The sequence below is a fragment of the Euwallacea similis genome, chromosome 15 (assembly GCF_039881205.1).
Source record: "Euwallacea similis isolate ESF13 chromosome 15, ESF131.1, whole genome shotgun sequence".
Lineage (NCBI taxonomy): Eukaryota > Metazoa > Arthropoda > Insecta > Coleoptera > Curculionidae > Euwallacea > Euwallacea similis.
The window spans coordinates 1,243,043-1,251,205 of record NC_089623.1 but is presented as its reverse complement, the minus strand read 5'-3'; the positions used below and the strand labels follow the sequence as shown (position 1 = coordinate 1,251,205).

Here is an 8,163-nt window from a genome sequence, read left to right as displayed (position 1 = left end):
GCAGTAGGCGACGCTACGATATTTTGTCTATGCTAAATATCGTAAAATACTTAGTTTACGGAGCTCTATAAGGGTACCAAAAATTATTTCTTTACCCCTAAAAATAAAATAATATAAGACTGTGTTCATCTTAACACTGTATACACGATAAGTATTAAAGCCGTTTTACCACGTACGTACCCTGCAACCAACATTTTTTTAGATCTTTCGGTTTTTTAGAAAATTTTATAGGCATTTTCCTCATCAATAGGATTTCGTAGATTTGTTTTGTGATTTCTGTTGATATTTGAAGATTCTTCGTAAGAAAATACGATTTACATAATTTTATTTAATTCATAATCCTGAACTTTTTAAATTATTGAAATGTTAACTTCGAATATTGTGAATTTATTTTTATTTACTTTCTTTTATAGAATTTTTTAATTTTAAATATTTATTTAAAAAATATATTAACCTTTACTTTTTCATAAGTAAATAAAAATATAAAACAAAAAGTTCATTCGCAGTCGGTAGGATTCGAACCTACGCTCCCAGAGGGAATCTGATTTCTAGTCAGACGCCTTAACCGCTCGGCCACGACTGCTCATATTAGGGAAAATGTAAATTCTTAAAAACTCAGAGTGAAAGAATTCAATTTAATACGTTTCGAAGCAGCGAAATGAACATTTTACATTCACAAAAATTCAAAACATTTTTTTAGATAAACAGAATAGGCATATGTAATATATACGCGAATACAATAAGCATTCACAAGGAATAAGATCATATGACAATAGAGAAAAATACTATTTGTACTTTTCAGTAGCGAAGAGTCTTTAATGAAATTGAAATTATTAATAAACGACTTATCCAGACACTTAAAACTTCATCTATTTAATGATAGCTTTAGATCTAAAGTTAGTTGAAGGAAATGGTCATAATTAAGCACATTTCGTGTTTGAAACATTGCACATTAAATTGGTCTTGAATGGTTTGCGACACAGCTAGGTAAATTAATTTGAATTAACTGGATAATTTGGAAAATAGTTATGAACTGACCTACAACCAGGCTAAACTTAGATTCAGATTTACATTTATTATTTAGATTTTTACAACGAGCCAGATAAATATTCAACTTTGTTAGGATATATGCTAAATATCAAGGTTTTGGTAATTTAGAAGTGGTGCGGCTAAAGAAAGTTCCATGTCGTTTAAAGGTAGTTTTTAGAGGGTAAAAAGGTATCCTCGATAGAGATGTATAAATATGCTCTAAGAAACCTTTCTCCGGATTTATTCGAAATAACTTTTAAAGGCCTAGATTTTAAAACTCCTGGTACCTTTGCTAACTAGGTAATTTCAATTTTTTTCAATTGTTTTTAAAGGTTTGAAAAACAGGATATTAGAAGGTGAACCTCTATCTCTGTTGTTAAAAGCGATAAAGCTCAACAGAATATGAATTTAACGTATTATACGGTTGTGGTGTCGGATAGAGTGATATAGGGAATGAGTCTTAAGTAATAGCATACAAAGCATAGGCAAATTCCCCATAGAGAAAAAAGAAGAGCGAATGGATCTTACTGACCTTACCTCAAAAGTTAATACTAATGAATTTACAAGGGATCAAAGTTGATATCTTATTTTCATTTTTGCCTTTCAGTTTTTCAAAAAACCGGGAGAATTCAACAAAAATTGGTAACCCGAGGTTTTTTTTTACATGAGAAATGCATATAATATTAATGTTTGGTTCTTATTAGTAAAGAACGTCACCTAAGCAACATAAAGTATATTTAAACTTGTATAACGTTTTTGTTGATCAATAGATTCTAGTTTTTTTTTAAATGTCTGTATTGTATCAAGTTCTTTATGTTAAAAATGTATACCTTATAAGTATCGCCCAGACAGTCGGTATATGAGATACTTTCATTCAAAACTATTATTGCATTGCACGGCAAATTAATAAAGATTATTTAAGTTGGGTGTTACAATCCTCAACGGTTTTAAAACAAAGTTTCTTGATGTTAATGTTTTAAATTTATTGAGTCCTAAACGTAGAAGAGAGATGAATTAATATTTAAAAAATAGTTAATTTAACAATTCTAAGAAAATAGAAATAACGACCGTATTTCAGATAAAAGCAACCGAGTTGCCTTAGGCAACACATTAACTTAGCCAAGTCTATCACAAATTTAACACTGACTAAATTAGCACAGAACGTGAGATTCATGAGAAATTTTACGTTTCATTTTCTGATATGGTAATATTTTTCATTCCCTCAAACAAGTTATTTAAGTACCAACGTAAATTTTTACCTGAATAGCGTAGAATATCGGACGATATTTCACGTTTTATTTTTTCATGTGGAGCCAAATTCATCTTTTCCTGAAATAATTTCAAGTACGGCTCTGATAGAGTGTCTTAACGTATGTCCTTTGAAACCCAGTGATAATTGGGTAATTGGACAGATATACGAGTATGTTCGATTCGGTTTCCTAGGAGACCTTTTTTAGGAGACCCTCATCTAGTTTAGTTTTGTAGTTTTAATATTTGTTAGAAAATAATGTTTTGTTCCCATGAAAATGGTTAGCGTTATGAAAAACATTCAAGAGATCTTTATTTTACAGAAATATGGAGCACTAAAAAAATTAATTTTTTTTTAACTAGTGGTGTATCATATTTTTTGTTTAAAATGTTCAGGGTAACATCAACGGAAATGCCATTGGTGAAATTAAAAACATTGTTTTCCCCCTCAAATATGTATGTGTTTCTATACCTGTTTTACGTTCCCCAATTGTCACAAACACTTTTTAATGCCAGAAAGGATTTATTAGGAAAAGCTATTAGGTGTACAACTTTGCTTCCGCCGTTTTTGAATAGATGTATGTAGCGGTAAGTAATGATCGAAATAAATAACCCCATGTGGGCATGCAGGAGCCTTGGGCACCTGTTAACATAACCTCATAAAAATATTAGTCTATTTGTGTCTTCATCATAAAGTTATTCGCGATTGAAAATGTCAGTGTACGAGCCAAATTCTCGTCATTTGCGGGAGGTTTTACTTTTCTGCTTCAATATGAAGAAATCTGCTGCTGAGGCTCATCGAATGCTCTCAGATACTTATGGGGAAGCCACTATTAGTGAAAGGACATGTCGTGAGTGGTTTCAGCGCTTCAAGAACGGTGATTTTCACGTCGAAGACCAACATAGCGGTGGAAGAAAGAAGGTTTTCCAAGATGCGAACTTGGAAGCATTACTTGACGAAGACTCGTGTCAAAGTCAACAAGAATTGGCACAATCATTGGGAGTGACTCAACAAACAATCTCAAAACGCCTCAAAGACATGGGAATGATTCAGAAGCAAGGATATTGGGTGCCGTACGAGTTGAAACCAAGAGATATTGACAGGCGTCTGTTCGCTTGTGAACAGTTGCTTGCAAGGCAAAGACGGAAGGGATTTCTGCATCGTATTGTGACTGGGGACGAGAAATGGATTCATTACGATAATCCCAAACGCAAAAAGACTTGGGAATATCCCGGCCATGCTTCCACGTCGACGGCCAAACCGTCTATTCATGGTTCCAAAATCATGCTCTGTATTTGGTGGGATCAACTCGGCGTAATATATTATGAGCTGTTACAACCAACTGAAACAATCACAGGTGCTCTTTATCGAACCCAATTAATGCGTTTGAGCCGAGCATTGAAAAAGAAACGGCTGCAATACAACGAGAGACATGATAAAGTGATTTTGCAGCACGATAATGCTCGACCCCATGTTGCGCAAGTGGTCAAGAAATACTTGGAAACATTGAAATGGGAAGTCCTACCCCACCCGCCATATTCTCCTGACCTAGCTCCTTCTGATTATCACTTGTTTCGATCCATGGCACATGGGCTAGCTGACCAACACTTCCGGTCTTATGAAGAAGTAAGAAATTGGATAGAATCGTGGATCGCTTCAAAAGATGTCCAATTTTTTCAACACGGGATTCGTATGCTGCCCGAAAGATGGGAGAAAGTAGTGGCCAGCGATGGACAATACTTTGGATCCTAAAGGTATAATTAGTTTTTTACAATAAAATCGCGAAATTCGGAAAAAAAACGGCGGAAGCAAAGTTGTACACCTAATAAAAAATAATAAATTTTATCATCTTGCCTTTCAGACAGGAAAAACGGACCCATGTTCCTATGAACTTTTTTTTTTTTAAATTATCCGCAGATTCATTGCCTTAATTTTTTACGTACCATTATGAAACACCGTGTACATGAACTAAGTAATAAAATTATACAATGGAAATTTATAGACAATAAAACTTCAAAGTTAAACTGTTTTTCATAGAAACCATATCTTCTATTCTCTACCAAATACATGTGCTATTCAGTTTTACTGTTTGTAATAATGAGGATCAATTCACTTCCTTAGGAAATTATTTTAAATTCATCCTTCCTAAAGATTAATTTCATAACCTACTTCGCAGCTGTGTAACAAGTCTGATTCATATTCTATTATATTGAGTTTTGTTAGTGTACACATCTCAGGTACATTTACCCCCTTAAAAGTTACCTTAAGACATGCACATCCTTCTTAGCCGTACCGTAAAATCTTGATATTTTGCACAATATCCTAACGATGTTGAATATTGCTATGGCTTGCCGTAAAAATCGAAATGCTGAATCTTTTATTTATGAAAAATTTGTAAAATATAACTCTTAATTTTTAAATCTGAATCTAACTTTAGTCCGGGGCATCTACATATGTACATACACGAAACTGATCGTTCCAGATCTTCCAGAAAAGTTGTTTCCTTTCAAATCCATTTATTACCAATTTACTTCAGCCCTACAATATTGCAGATTACTCACAAATTTCTATTTTTAATTCAAGCAACCAGGTGTCACTAATTTACTTTCTTACAATTTAGTAGCTATTCGGTAATGTCTTTTGCAAGCAATTATTTGTTGATGATTCACTTCGGAATCCATTAAAACATTGCAGGGGGTCTCAAAAGGCTTGCCAACCCAGTACCGGTGATTTCAAAAATCACAAGACTGGTTCAAGAATAAATAAGTATACAGGGTCCGTGTTTGAGAGCTGACACAATCCGTTTATGGAAAATAAGCACAAGTTTTATAATACGGTGTAATACCAATTTTTGAACTGTCTTTGATTTATTTCGATTTTGACGACTTTTTGACACTTGTAGAGCTTTACTCAAACTCAATTATTTATAAAACTAATTGTCATAAATTAATTAAGTAAATTTTAAATTACTGGAAAATTAAAAATTTTTTATAAACAATTAAAGAATTAAGAAAAATATTTGAAAAAGTTTTTTTAAAAAATTATTGAAATTCAGAATGGTTAAATTCAAAAAAGTCATTATTTTCAAATAGTACCCTACAATTATTATTGCACCATTCGATTGGTAGGAAAAAATGAACAAATACGATATACGTCATAAGTATGAAAAATTAATACTTTTTAAGTAAATCGACAAAAACTATAAATTACTTTATACTGTGCAGATAACATACATCAGCGACCTCATTATATGATCAAGTTCCACAAAAAAAATACTTACTTAAAAAATACATTAAACTTGTAATTTTCTATATATGGATTGTGTATGCTCCCAAATGTGGACCCTGTATATCAGCTTAGTTATTACTAAGGACAAAGAAGATCAAAAAATAACCGGTTTGATATGATGAAAATAGTTATTTTTAGTTAGTCATTGCAAAAATTCAATTTAAATCCGAGTTCTTTGCCTTTATTGGGTGCAAGTAAATGCCGTGTTTTCTATAATTGATATTTCTCAATAAATAAATAAGTCTATGGTGGTAAACAATGCAAATCGTATCCGCTCAATGAAAAGATTGCAATTATTATGCAACTTTTGTGCGTCGTCCACCATAATTAAGAGTAGGAAAGCTAGCGAAACACTACTCTCACTGAGATTTAACAATAGCAACTCCCACACGACTTTCGATATTGGTATTGGTAAATACCACAATAATTTACTATGATCCAAATATATCTCAAATTAGAGTAACATGTATTCCTGGAAATTGTTATGATTAGATATTTCCGCATCAGAGCTGTAATTAAGAGCGACAGAGTGTTTACACCCACATTACCCACATATGACAATGGTTAAAGAACTGGTTAACACGCTTGTATGTCTGTATAATACAGGCAGAGCGAGGGATGTAATTTAAATAGGATTTTCACATTACGTTCAAGGGATAATCCAATTTCCAGCTGGAGATAGAAAATTCAAATAACGTGCACCCACGCAAAGTGGGAAATTGGCGTTTAAATCAATCACTGATGGGGAAGCTTTTCGTATAGTGACGGTTGTTTCTAGTGTGTAGAAAATTGACGATAAGTTACACCAACTTAGGCGTGTGCATGACGTGGCTAATTACTCGTATAGTACGATACATACAGTTGTTTTTTGACCTTCACTAGTGATAAAAAAACAGCCTTTCAGATCTCCTCTGTGCGCCTTGCAAAAGCTCTAATTTGCTTGCGCCTGCATTAACTGGAGATATATTATTATATATGTGTTATTAACCTGTCCGTGTTGACCAACGCGTAACCGGTCGCCAAACAACAATCTCCGGTTAACCGACAGTTTTTTTCTTGATAAATCAAAGCGCCGACTGTAATTACTGCCCTCCCTCCATCTATAGGTCTTTGATGTCTAGCATAGAAGTGTCTAAGGTTGTCGAGCTTTCAATGAAACATATTAGAAACTGAGAATAAACAATAATGTACACTCTCAGATACAGAAATTACCTTCGTTTTTAATAAAATTGGATTTTGTGGGGTTACCGCTCCTATCGCCCTTTTGTATATGTATACAGGGGTTTCAGCAAAAACTAGGCACCCTGAATAACTTGTTTATTATGCAATTTATGAAAGTTCGGTGGGATACGTTGATTATAGTTTCAAAGGAGACCCACTTTAAGGTACATGACAGCTATTCATCTTCATCTCTCTTCCCTGCAGAGCCACCCTTTTAAAAAACTTAAATGGGAAGTGGGATCAAGTGATATATTGTTTGATAGGGTATTCAATGGCCTAAATAACGATGATGATAATATTTTATTTATATGGTTCTCTCCGCCAAAGCGGTTTTTTAAATTATTTACAGTGCTAGGAGGTGAACGGTAAAAAAATGCACTTATTTGTTGTGAGATTGGGTTGATATGCAGTCAAAAGTGTATTGCTACTTTTTTGCCAAAAAATACTTTTAGTATTGCATTTTCATCAGTTATTTATGTTGAATCTTATACGTAAAGTTTTTTTTTTAATGGTTTATTCATTTCAAGAAAAAATTAAATTGGTTCAAATTTATTATACAAATGATTGTTCAGCAAGATTTGCAGCGTGAATATCTAATAACGCCCAGAAAGAAGTGCATGTCATCAGTATGTCTCACAGTTAATGAAAAAATTTATGGAAACTTGATCTGTAGATAATAAACAATCTTAGCATCAAAGACCATGATGAGGCAATTATTATTGATGGATAATACTCAGTCAGTAAGAAAGGTAGCAGACAACATTGGAATATCAAGAAGTAGTGTTCACCGTATCATAAGAAGTCATAAGTTTTTTCCCGATAAAATCCAATTAATTCAGAAATTAAACGAAGATGATGCTGATCGTCATCTTCAATTTTGTGAGACATTCAGAGAATAATTTTTGAAATCCCAACTTATTTTACATGTTTTTCTGATGAATGTACATTTTTCTTAAATGGACAATACAATAGGCACAACCACAGTACTGGAACGATTACAATCCATATTTAATAAGAAAAACACAGTCCCAGTATCTAGAAAAAATAAATGTTTGAGCTAGAATCCTTGGCAATCGTGTTGGACCGTTTTTTATTCATGGAACATTAAATGGAGAAGGTTACTTACAACTTTTACAAGACGCTATTTATCCCGCATAATTGAAATACTTGGAAGAAGATGAAAATCTTCTGGAAGGTGAATTAATATTTCAATAAGATGGAGGTCCGCCTAGTTTTCGTATAGAAGTTCGCAACTTTTTAAACCCCATTTTCTCAATCGCTGGATTGATAAAAGAGTCCTATTGAATGGCCGCTATGATCTCCTGACCTTACTCCCCTGGATTTTTTCCCATGGGGGCATTGGAAATCTAAGGCTT

At 33.2% G+C, this 8,163-nt stretch overlaps 1 non-coding gene across 1 annotated transcript; it reads right to left on the bottom strand.

Moving 5' to 3' along the window:
• Nucleotides 1-501: 501 nt before the first annotated feature.
• On the bottom strand, nucleotides 502-583 carry TRNAS-AGA (transfer RNA serine (anticodon AGA)). Its single transcript has one exon. It is a non-coding gene; the product is annotated as a tRNA-Ser (tRNA).
• Between the last annotated feature and the right edge of the window lie 7,580 nt (nucleotides 584-8,163).